Here is a 12,287-nt window from a genome sequence, read left to right as displayed (position 1 = left end):
AGAGTTTCTTTCGGTTCGTATTTTGGTGATACTTAAGAAAGGGTTTTCGCGCTTTATCATCCATATCCGTTTTAAAAACGGTATCTACTTATTGGTGATGATTGATAGGGAGGAAAATACCTGAAAAACATCAGTATTAAAAGACAGTAGGGTTTAAAAATAAAGCATAAACGAGCCTTTGTCAAAATATTTTTTTTTAATATTTCCCAAAAATATTTTGAAATCATTTTCTAATTTTCAGGATTTTTATAAAATGTTTTGAGGTTCCAAAATTACAAAAATAATTTTAAGTTTTTAAAATTGGAACCAAATAGGCCTTAGGACCGGTGTTCTAGGTCTTGGGTTCGTTTTATCGGTAGGGGCTAAAAAACCATCGATCCTAGTCGGGAATCCCTTGGTCCGGGTTTAGGATCCTCGGTCGGGGTGTGGAAGTCTTTCGATCGGGGTGCGGAAGTCCCACGGTTGGGGTGTGGAACTCTCTCGGTCGGAGTGCTAAGGCCTCTTGGTCCTTAACTTGAATTCTCGGTCGGGTGCTAAAAATCTTGGTCGGGCCTCTCGGTCCTGGGTGAAAGTCATTGGTCCTAGGTTTGGGAGTTTTCGGTCGGGTGCGAGACTCCTCGGTCCTAGGTCTAACTTCTCGGTTGGACGCCTCGATCCTGGGTGGAAGTCATCGGTCTTGGGTTCGGGAGTTCTCGGTCGGGTGCGAGACTCCTCGGTCTTAGGTCTGACTTCTCGGTCGAATGTAAAAATCATCGATCTGACCTCTCGGTCTTAGATGAAGAACATCGGTCGAACCTCTCGGTCATGGCTAAGATTTATCAATCGGACCTCTCAGTCCTGACCGAAGATCCTCGGTTGGATATCTCGGTCCTCAAGAACATAAAATTTGTAGGTTTTGCAATTTTGATGGTGGCTTGGATCTTTTTATTTGTTTGGGTATTTATTAGATGTTATTTTTATTTGGTATTTGATATTTTAATAATTTATAACTATAAATATATTTATTATTTACATTTTATGTTTAAACTGTTTTTCGGTTTTCGGTGCACTGCGGAAAAATCCCGTCCCCGATCAGGTAGGGATGATTTATATTTAAAATTCCCGTCGCGGTCGGGGCAAAATTGATAGATTCGGGATGAGGATGGCAATGTGATCCCCGAATCGGACTGCCTCATTGTTATCATAATGTTATGCATATTTTTGAGTTTATTTGTGCTATAGTAATTTTCACTAAATTTTGTTTTCTACTTGTTGGGTATTGGTTGGCCCAACATTGTGGCCCAATCTCTAGTAACCCGCTTATTGGACTTGACCTAATAATATAAATAGATACTACTCTCTTGGTGGGAGGTAGAGGTCAAATTCCTTTGTGGTGTTTGGATGCTAGTGAGAGGGTTGCCTCCTTTGTGTGAGATAGTGGTGCAACGGAATCGATAAACAAGAGGATTGAGCCAAACTTCAATCGCATTCACACCCAACAGTGGTATCAGAGCTAGGGTTTAGGGTTTGTAATTGGAGTTTGAGATTGGGTTGGAGGATATAAGTTATCTTCACCAATAAGCGTAGATCTGTCCTTGTTTCTTCCTTAATCCTCGTCTTTTATTCTCTGCTTCTGCTGCTACTGGAGGAAGAAGAAAGCCGCTGCCGCCTCTGGAGAAGAAGTCGTTGTTGTCTTGTTCAACCGTTGCCGGTGTCGCGTTTGTCGCGACCGTTGAGAATCAAAGCCGTCGTCGTGCCGCTATTGTGCCTCTACCGTGCCGCTGTCGTGCCGCTATCGTGTCACTGTCGTGCCGCTACCGTGCCGCTGTCGTGTCGCTGCTGAGAAGACGAAGCAGCAAATCCCCGAGCGGGGTGGGTAAGTCGAAACTTTCTTTAAGTTTCGCAAGGTATCATAGCTTGAACCCTCCTATTAAATTCTGCCAATTGATTGTTGATTGCTTTTAATTTGTTTGATAGCATGTCTGGTGTTAATCAATATGGTATGGTTCCGTTTGACGGAAAAACTGATTTTAGCAATTGGAAAAAAAAATGAAATGTGTTTTGATTCAGAAAAAATGTTTTAAAGCTGTTAGTCAGGTTTATGCTGTTACTGATACCGTTGAGAAAAATAGTGAAATGAATGAAAATGCTTGTGCCTCTATATACTTGAATTTATCTGATTCTGTGATGAGAAAAATTGGTAATTTAGAGTGTGCAAAAACCTTGTGGGATAAATTGTCTGAACTTTATACTGAAACTTATCTGCCTAATAAAATGTTTTTACTTGAAAAGTTTTTTAAATTTAGATTGGATATGTCCAAGGACATTGAAGATAATCTAGATATTTTCACTAAACTTATTTCTGATATTAAGTTGTGTGGTGATAAGAACATTGATGAGTATGCCCCTATTGTCTTGTTGAATGCTATTCCTAATTCTTTTAATGATGTGAAGTTTGTCATTAAGTATGGTAGAGACAGTGTCACTCTTGATATTGTTGTCAATGGTCTTAAGAGTAAGGAGTTAGATTTGAGACACTCTGAGAGGGGTAAACAGTCTGGTGGGGAAGTCATGCATGTGAGGGGTAGATCTCAGGGTAGGTCGAATGCCCAAAAGAATGTCAGTAATGAGAGTTCTGGTAAGAAATCTCATCCTGCTAGTAAAAGCAGATCTAAGTCTAGGTCTAGTGCTAAAAAGTGTTATAATTGTCATGAGTCTGGTCATTTTATCAAGGATTGTCCTAAGCCTAAGAGAAATCAGCATACTGAAAATGCTAATGTGGTTGTTTGTGAGGGCATTATGGGTGATATTTTTATGATTAATAATCTATGTGATTATGCTAGCTTAAACTCTGTGTTATCTGATTCTTTGTGCAAATCTGATTGGCTAATTGACTCTGGTTGTACTTTTCATGTGACTCCATTTAGAGATCTGTTTTCCAACTATAAAGAGATTGAACATGGTTTTGTGTCTATGGCAAATTCGAAAAATTGCAAAGTGTTAGGAATAGGTGATGTATGCCTAAGGTTCTCTTGTGGCTCTGTGTTTACTTTGAAGAATGTGAGGCATGTTCCTGATTTGCGTTATAATTTGTTGTCTTGTGCATCTCTTGAGAATGATGGTTTGGAGGGAAAGTGGGGGAAATGTGTTATGAAAATTTTACGTGGGTCTCTTGTTATCTTTACTGCTAAAAAGATGAACAATCTGTATGTGTGTCATGCTGAGACTGCTTGTGACTCTATGAACTCTGTGATTGGTGATAAATCTATTCTTTGGCATAATAGATTAGGTCACATGAGTAACAAAGGTCTAGAAATTTTGCATAAAGATGGTCACTTTGGTAGTGATAAATTGTCCCCCATCCCTTCTGTGAATCATGTGTGCTAGGAAAACAACATAAGGTGAGTTTTCCCATCTCCTCTTACCCAAATGTGTCTAAGTGTACTGATATCCTTGAATATTTACATGCTGATGTGTGGGGTCCTTCTAGTGTTGTTACACATGGAGGGAACCAATATTTTCTGTCCATCATTGATGATTATTCTAGGAAAGTTTGGGTGTTACTTTTAAAACATAAGTCTGATGTTTTTGAAAAGTTTAAAGAGTGGAAGATTTTGATTGAGAATCAAACAGGTAAGAGAATCAAAACTCTTAGAACAGATAATGGTCTTGAATTCTGTAATAAACAGATGAATGATTTATGTGTTACCTGGGGTATTAAAAGACATAGGTCTGTACCGTACACACCACAGCAGAATGGTGTTGCTGAGAGGATGAACAGGACACTTCTAGAGAGGGTGAGAGCTATGTTAGCGTCATCTGGTTTGTCTAAGAAGTTTTGGGGGGATGCTTTGCATACTGCTGCTTATTTAATAAATAGGTCCCCTAGTGTTCCCTTAGGAGGGAAATGTCCTGAATCTGTGTTTTCAGGTAAACCTCTTGATTTGAGCAACTTGAAAGTTTTTGGTTGTGTTGGCTATGTGCATCAGAAGGTTGACAAGTTGGAGCCTAGGTCCAAGAAATGTGTGTTCTTAGGCTACCCTGAAGGGGTAAAAGGTTATAGGCTTTGGGATAGGAGTGAACCTGGGCTTAGGATTGTGATAAGTAGAGATGTTGTTTTTAATGAGAATGATTTTCCTTGCTTGTCTATGTCCCCCACTCCTGTTAATGATGCTCCTAATAAGGTGAAGCATGTGCCTGTAGTTTTTGATCAACCTGTTGAACATAATGTGAATGCTCCAAATGAGGTGGAGCATGATAATGTGCATGATATTGATAATTTGCATGATTCAAATGTTTTGTCTGATTCAAATGATTTGTCTGATGCTTTGCATGACTATCAACTTGCTAGGGATAGAAGTAGAAGAACTGTTATAATGCCTTCTAGATTTAGGGATGATAATTTGAATGATTGCAATATGTCTGAATTTGCTTTTAACATGTTTGAATCCCTAGACTGTAATGAGCCTAACTCTTACAAAGAAGCTTTGAGATCTAAGTTTTCTACTGAATGGATTGTTGCTATGAATAATGAGATGAATTCCCTAAGAATCAATGATACTTGGAAACTTGTTCCTAAACCTCATAATTGCTCCTTAGTGGATTGCAAGTGGTTGTATAAGGTGAAACAAGAGTCTGAAAAAGTTAGATTAAGGCTAGGTTAGTAGCCAAGGGATTTACTCAAAAGGAGGGAATAGATTATGCTAAAATTTTCGCTCCTGTTGTCAAATTCACTACTGTTAGAATTATGCTTGCTTTAGTTGCTCACTTTGATTGGGAATTGAAGCAAATGGATGTTACTACTGCTTTCTTACATGGTGAACTTGATAATAATATTTATATGCATCAACCTGAGGGGTTTGTTGACCCCCAGTTGTCTAATCATGTTTGTTTGTTAAAAAAGCCTTATATAGTTTAAAACAATCTCCTAGGCAATGGAATATCAAGTTTGATAAGTGCATGCAATCTTTGTGTTTAAAAGAAGTTCTTCTGATCATTGTCTTTACTTCAAGAATATAGACTCTGTGCCTGTATTTTTTTTATTGTATGTGGATGACATGTTGATTGTTAGCCCATGTCTGAAGTCTGTTATGCATGTGCAAAAATCGCTTTGTGAAAATTTTGACATGAAAGACTTAGGTGATGCTAAGAAGATTTTGGGCATGAATATCATTAGAGATAGAACAAAATTTTCTCTTGTGTTGAATCAAAGTGCATATGTTGCTAAAATTTTGAGTAAATTTTCTATGTCTGATGCTAAATCTGTGAATGTGCCTCTTGTTTCCCACTTTGTGTTAAGTAAGGATCAGTCTCCTAAGACTGAAACTGAAATAACTGAAATGAAGAATGTGCCTTATTCTAATGCAATAGGGTCTGTTATGTATCTCATGGTTAGTACTAGGCCTGATATTGCATATACAGTTAGTTGCTTGAGTAGATTTATGTCTAACCCTGGTATTCCTCATTGAAATGCTTTGAAATGGCTTTTGAGATATCTAAAAACCACTGTTGATGTTGGCTTGACTTTCTCTAAGTGTTCTGTAGGTACAAAGTTAGTTGGTTATGTAGATTCCAATTATGCTAATGATAGGGATAATAGAAAGTCTACTACTTCCTATGTGTTTACTTTGTGTGGCTCTTGCATAAGTTGGAAGTCTTAACTTCAACCCATTGTTGCTTTATCTACTACAGAATCTGAGTATGTAGCTGCCACTGAAGCCTTTAAGGAAGCAATTTGGCTTAGGGCTGTTTTGTATGAAATTGGTTTTCTTGACAAAAATGTGGTTGTGTTTTCTGATAGTCAATCTGCTATTCAACTATGTAAAAATCCTGTTTTTCATGATAGAACTAAACATATTGATGTTAGGTTTCATTACATTCGGGATATTGTTGAAAAGGGCATTGTTAAGTTAGAGAAAATTCCTTCAGAATTTAATCCTGCTGATATGGGTACTAAGTGTCTACCTGCTGAAAAATTATTTCGTGTCAACGGATTTTAAATTTTGACTTAGGGAAAACTCTTTGAGGTTCGTCTTTTATGGGAATGGCATGCTTTGTGATCTTACCTTCAATCTTTGTGATTTTCCCATGCTTTGTGCTCTTGCATTTGATCTTTGTGATTTTCGCATGTTTTGTGCTCTTGCATTTGATCTTTGTGATTTTCTCATGCTTTGTGCTCTTGCATTAGATCTTTGTGCTCTTGCGTTTGATCTTTGTGAATTTTGCATGCTTTGTGCTCTTGCGTTTGATCTTTGTGATTTTCGCATGCTTTGTGCTCTTGCATTAGATCTTTGTGATTTTCCCATGCTTTTTGCTCTTGCGTCTGATCTTTGTGATTTCCGCATGCTTTGTGCCTTTGCCCCTAGTCTTTGTGATACGAGTTTACCTTGGGTATTCTCTTTGTTGCCTCGGTGGTAATAAATTGGCGATGATGTGTCTTGCGATTCCGTGATTATGTTTTGCACTGTTTTGGGCCAAAGGTGGAGATTGTTGGGTATTGGTTGGCCCAACATTGTGGCCCAATCTCTAGTAACCCGCTTATTGGACTTGACCTAATAATATAAATAGATACTACTCTCTTGGTGGGAGGTAGATGTCAAATTCCTTTGTGGTGTTTGGATGCTAGTGAGAGGGTTGCCTCCTTTGTGTGAGATAGTGGTGCAACAGAATCGATAAACAAGATGACTGAGCCAAACTTCAATCGCATTCACACCCAACACTACTTAAATGTTTATGTTTTAATTTAATGAAATAATGATGTTACCCTTGATAAGAAAATGAATTGGGATGAAATTATGTTTATAGGCAATTGAATCTTATATTTTAGACATTGTAATGCGATTGTATATGTTGTTGTCGTTGTGTGCTTAAACAAAGTTTTATTAGCATTCAAGCACACGAATAATCCTATTTTTCAAATTATAATTTGTGATTTATTTTTGTGTCCTTGAATATTTTGTTTCTTTCATAATCATATACCGAAATCTTTTACCTCCATCTTTATTAATAATGAAAAGAGAAATATGGCATTAGTAACTCTTTAATTATTTTGAGAAATGGGCTTATAGGTCAGCAGAACGTTTGAGATCTTTTTAATTTTTTTGAGAAATCTTTGGAAAAATATGTTAAGTTAGGTGATGACTGATGAGTATCTTAAATTTTAAATTGGAACCTTAAAATTTTAGTGGTTAATAATAGTATCAAAAACTTGTCATATTTTAAAGACTTGACTTGTAATCATCAATAATGTTTGAATATGTGAGAATCATGTATAAGTTGTTTCTCTTGTTATAAGAATTGACTATGCCACATTAAATTGACAATAATATTTACAAAATATTCATGAATTTTCATATATCTTGTATTATTTTTTCAGATATAAAATTAAATATTTTAGGTGGTGAATCAACAAAGGTAAGTATACAATCAGCAATATCTATCAATTATGCAATACTATTTAATGTAATGGAGACTCATAGTTTAGTGGTAAAGTACATAAACTTATATTTACAACGTGTTACGTTTTCACCATTTGAGGGTGTTCTCTCTGTTCCTCCTCACAAGGGAGGGGCATTATGGTAATAAAATATTTTTTTTATTACCATAATGCTCCTCCCCTTGTGAGGAGGAACAAAGGGATCGAACACCCTCAAATGGTAACAGAAGATCTTATCTCATATTCAAAGAGATGTTTTAGCATGCTAGACAAGTTATTTATGTTTTGTTTTATTTGTTTTTCAAAGGTTTTTTCTCAATAATTTATTTTGGAAAATTGTTTTCTATCTTACCTTATAAACTATGTGTGGGACAAATGAATCTAAATAGATTTTGAGGGTCTTGACTTACAAAAACGATTAGAATATTTGTGTTCACCTTATATTTTCCGCAATAATTTGCATACCGGATATATAGCTGTCAAATTTGGAAATTTAGTATAGCTTGAACATTTGTACCTATCTTCAAATCAATTTACCATAAGAAATTAATGATAAATTTAGGTTGAGACTTAAGAGAGCTCAACAGCATAGTCAAGTTAGTTATTGTTTTTATTTATATTTTAAAAGGTTTTCCATTTGTAAGTATTTTTTCCTTGTTTGGAGAGGTGTATTTTAGCCTACCCAAGCAAATTATGGTTAGTCAAAGTTATTAATGTTTTGATTTTATTTTTTATTCCTTTTTTAAATAATGTTTTTTAGTTTACCTGACCAAGCTGCCGGGCAAATAAATATAAATAGTTTCAAGAACATGTCTAGAGTATTAAATATTTGTTGGGTCTTACTTTAAAAAAATTAGCTAGAGATTTCTTTAATTTGTTGAGAAATCTTTGGGAAAATATGTTGAAAGTTGGTGATGGGTATCATAAATTTTAACATGGGAGTTTTAAAGTTAACACATCACCTTACTAGAAAAAGGGAAATTTGAGCAAATGACCCTAATAACAGGACCAAATTGCGTTAGGTGGGAGAGGATAATTTAAATAGCGCTGGTAACCCCTATTTTTTTAATGACATTTATACCCTTGCGTAACGCAACTCCAATTGCGTGACGCAACTCCAGTTGCGTGACGCACCCAAAACCCTATAAAGTCATAATTTTTTTTTTCATTTTTGATTCATTTTCTTTCTCATCCAGGTCTTCTCCGCCGTGAACCATAATGGTGGCGGAGAAGACTTTCTCTTCTTTTTCATCGCCGAAGAACCAATCGAAGAGGCACCGTCGACCATTCCACTATATTCAATGGCCTAGAGCTGCAAAGAACTTTCAACGGCGAACTGCGGCTTCAACGGCGAACGACGACGGCCGAAGCAAAACATTTCACTATATTCGTTTATATTTTGTGTTTATTTCGTTTACATATTTAAAACGATTAAAAATAAAATTATAAATGTTATATTCATGTTTTGAAATTGCAACCTAACAAAATAAGTACAACCATTAACTAGGCTAATAAGACTTTATATTTTAAAACAACAACAAATTTGATAAACGTTAAACATTCTTAACCATATAAGTTCAAGTTTTTAAGTAACTAATCTATATATATATATTAATGCTTAAAGTGTCTGGTTGTCGGATCGAGAGTTGTACTTAATTTGAATATATATGAATGAGTGAAAATGAAAATTTATTTAATTAAAAAAAATATTAATACATTTTTTTTATTTTAATAATAAATCTAAATAAATAAAATAATAATTAAAATTTTATTTACAATAATATTATAAAATCATCATTAATAGTATAATAATTCATAAATATATATATATATATATATATATATATATATATATATATATATATATATAATATAATGGAAGAGAGATTGTTATCTTTTTTCTTATTTTATTTTTTATTTTTTATTTTAATAATAAATTTAAATAAAATTAATAATTAAAAAATTTATTTAAAATAATAATAAAATATTATAATTAATTTATATATATATATATAATAAATTTTAGTGAAAAATTAATAAATTAAAAAAAACAAATTTAATTTAAATATTAAAATAATAAGTATTTATTAAATATTTTTAAAATACAAATATAATATATATAACTATTTTTAAAATTTTTAATCATATAAATTATATATCCATACATAAAATTATAAATATAAATCAACAATGTTAAGTGATCTAGTGGTTCAAATCCAGTTAAGCATAATTTTTAAACTATTAAAAAATATTGATGGTTAAAATGTAAAATAAAAACATTGGTTTATCGAAATGAGAAGATGGTTGAATGCGAATGATATTGATTAAAATTTGCAATTAAATTAGTGGGTGGGTAAATGACATTCACAAAATTAGAGGTTGATTGGGATGGATAGTTAAAATATGCGATGAAATTGGTGGTTGGGTAAATGACATTCATTCACGACATGAAAAGAGATGGTTTGTTGTTTGTTGATTTGACCGAAGTGAAAGTGCAATGTTACAAGATTAGAGGTCAACTGAGATGAATAAAAATATGGAATGAGATGGTTGGTTAATCGAAGTGAGTATGCCACACGATAAGAGATCGATTGAGGATTGGTGGGAAAATTTGAGGATCAAAGAGATTGATAATGTACCAAATTGAAAGTTTAAGGTCACGGTATGAGATGTCCGATTATGGTGGATAAATGTGAAATTTGATGGGCTGCTCAGTCGAAGTAAGGATAAGTAAATTAGGTTGTTTATTGTAAAATATGTGAGGAGATTGGTTGTTTGACCGAAATGAAAGTAAGTCTCGAAATGAGAGGTCGATTGAGATTAATGGGATAAAAATGTGGAATGAGATGCTTGGTTAATCGAAGTAAATAAGGTCACTCTATAAGAGGTCGATTGGGGGGTTAATGGGTCAAAGTGAGGGTAAAAGAGATTGGTAACATTGGAGATAGTTGATTTGACCGAAATAAAATTTTGTAAGGTCACACAATATGAGAGGTTGATTAAGGCGTGGATAAATGTGAAATAAAATGGTTAGTTATCCGAAATGAGAATAAAAAAATAATGTTGTATATTGTAAAATATGTGAGGAGATGGATCACGAGATAAGAGGTTGATTAAAGATTGATGACCAAAATAAATAGTAAAAGAGATTTGTAATGTAAAGTTGATTATGAAGATATATATAATTTACTTAAATGTCTCATTAAAATTAACTTTAGCGAGAAAGTTGTTCAATTATTTAAGTATGCTAAATATTTATTGAAAAAAATCTATTTATTTTTAAATCTCTTAGTTTTTCTATTCACTTTTTTTTAGTTGGTAAATTTTATTACCTAAGGTAAATAAAATGTGTTTGAACAAAATGAAGATAATTCAGTGTCTAGAAAAGGTTAAACATGGGAAAGAAAATTTAGGAGTGCCAAGAGTCTAATTTAAAAGTTACTGAAATCAAAGAATATAACAAAAGTTTAATGGCCTAGCAACATTTCTTAGAATTTAAAAGAAGTATAAGGGTAACTATTATAATAGAGAATAAATTGTTTATCTAAATAATGTGGGACTTCTACCTTGTTAACCAAAATAAAAATTTGTCAACTATGTTAATAAAATTTCAAACTAGTTAACATTAAATACTTTAATAAATAAAGAAATTGGGGAAGTAACTTTTAGTATATAAGTTGGATCAACAAATACACATTTAAAATTGGTTGAAATTAAGATAATTCTATTAATGAATAGAAATAAAATTGTGAATAATTAAAATCAAATAAAATTCACACAAATTCAAACGTGAATTAACGGTAAATTTAATTCAAATTATAATTAAATATTAATTGTTTAGATAAACATTTAACTTTAATTGGTGAATTTAATTTAAAAATTATAATTATTTAATTAATATTTAATGTTAATGATAAACATTTAACTTTAATTAGCCTGTTAATTGGCTAATAGACTTTTCATCAACTATTCATTAGCTAACATTGAATACTTAATGTCCAACATTAATGATGTTAATAAGTTATGAATTAATTGACAGATGAATGAGCCATGTTTATTGCTAATAACGAATTTGGTGATTTCGGTTAAAACCCGGTAATAATTCAAGTACTTTATCAAGTTCGCTACGTAGTGATTTCGGTGCTGAATTACTATTAGATTCGTTGTACCCTATGAGATAGTCATCTGTAATAAACTTCAACAAAGGAGACGGTGAAACTGTTTTAAGAGAAATGTGCTAAACACATGCCTCGAATCAATGCCTCGAATCAACATTGTATTTGGTAATTTCTTTCTTCTTTATATTTTATTTATTTCATTTATTTGTAACATCATTTTATATATATATATATATATATATATATATATATATATATATATATATATATTTATTATTTATTTAAAGACAAAACCAAATCAACTTTTTTTTTTTTTTACAAAGTTAAATGAAAGGTCATCAATAATAAATATCTCAACTATAGTCTATCCAGCATATTGTTGATCAAACTTTAAGTCAATAAATTAATTTTTTCCCCAATTTCTCCATTTATTTAAATATTTAATATTAACTGATTTTGGCTTAATGTTTTATTGACAAGTTATGTGATATATTTTCATGAGTTAATAAGGTAGAAGTCATACATGATTTAGATGCAGAATTGTCCTCTTTATTAATAATAGTTACACTTTTATTTTTTTTACCTTCACTGTCAACAAATTCTAAGAAATGGTGTCAACTTTCTAATAACCCGCTTCATCCTTAGTTTTCTCATCATAAACTTACACTTTCCCATGTTTAACCTTCTCTAAATATTGGATTGTGTTACGGTCTAAAATCAAGGCATCGACCCTAGAATAAATTCCAGTAACCATT

This window comes from Impatiens glandulifera, chromosome 4 (genome assembly GCF_907164915.1).
Source record: "Impatiens glandulifera chromosome 4, dImpGla2.1, whole genome shotgun sequence".
In the NCBI taxonomy this organism is placed as follows: domain Eukaryota; kingdom Viridiplantae; phylum Streptophyta; class Magnoliopsida; order Ericales; family Balsaminaceae; genus Impatiens; species Impatiens glandulifera.
The sequence above is the reverse complement of the archived record's forward strand: the minus strand, read 5'-3'. Positions refer to the sequence as shown.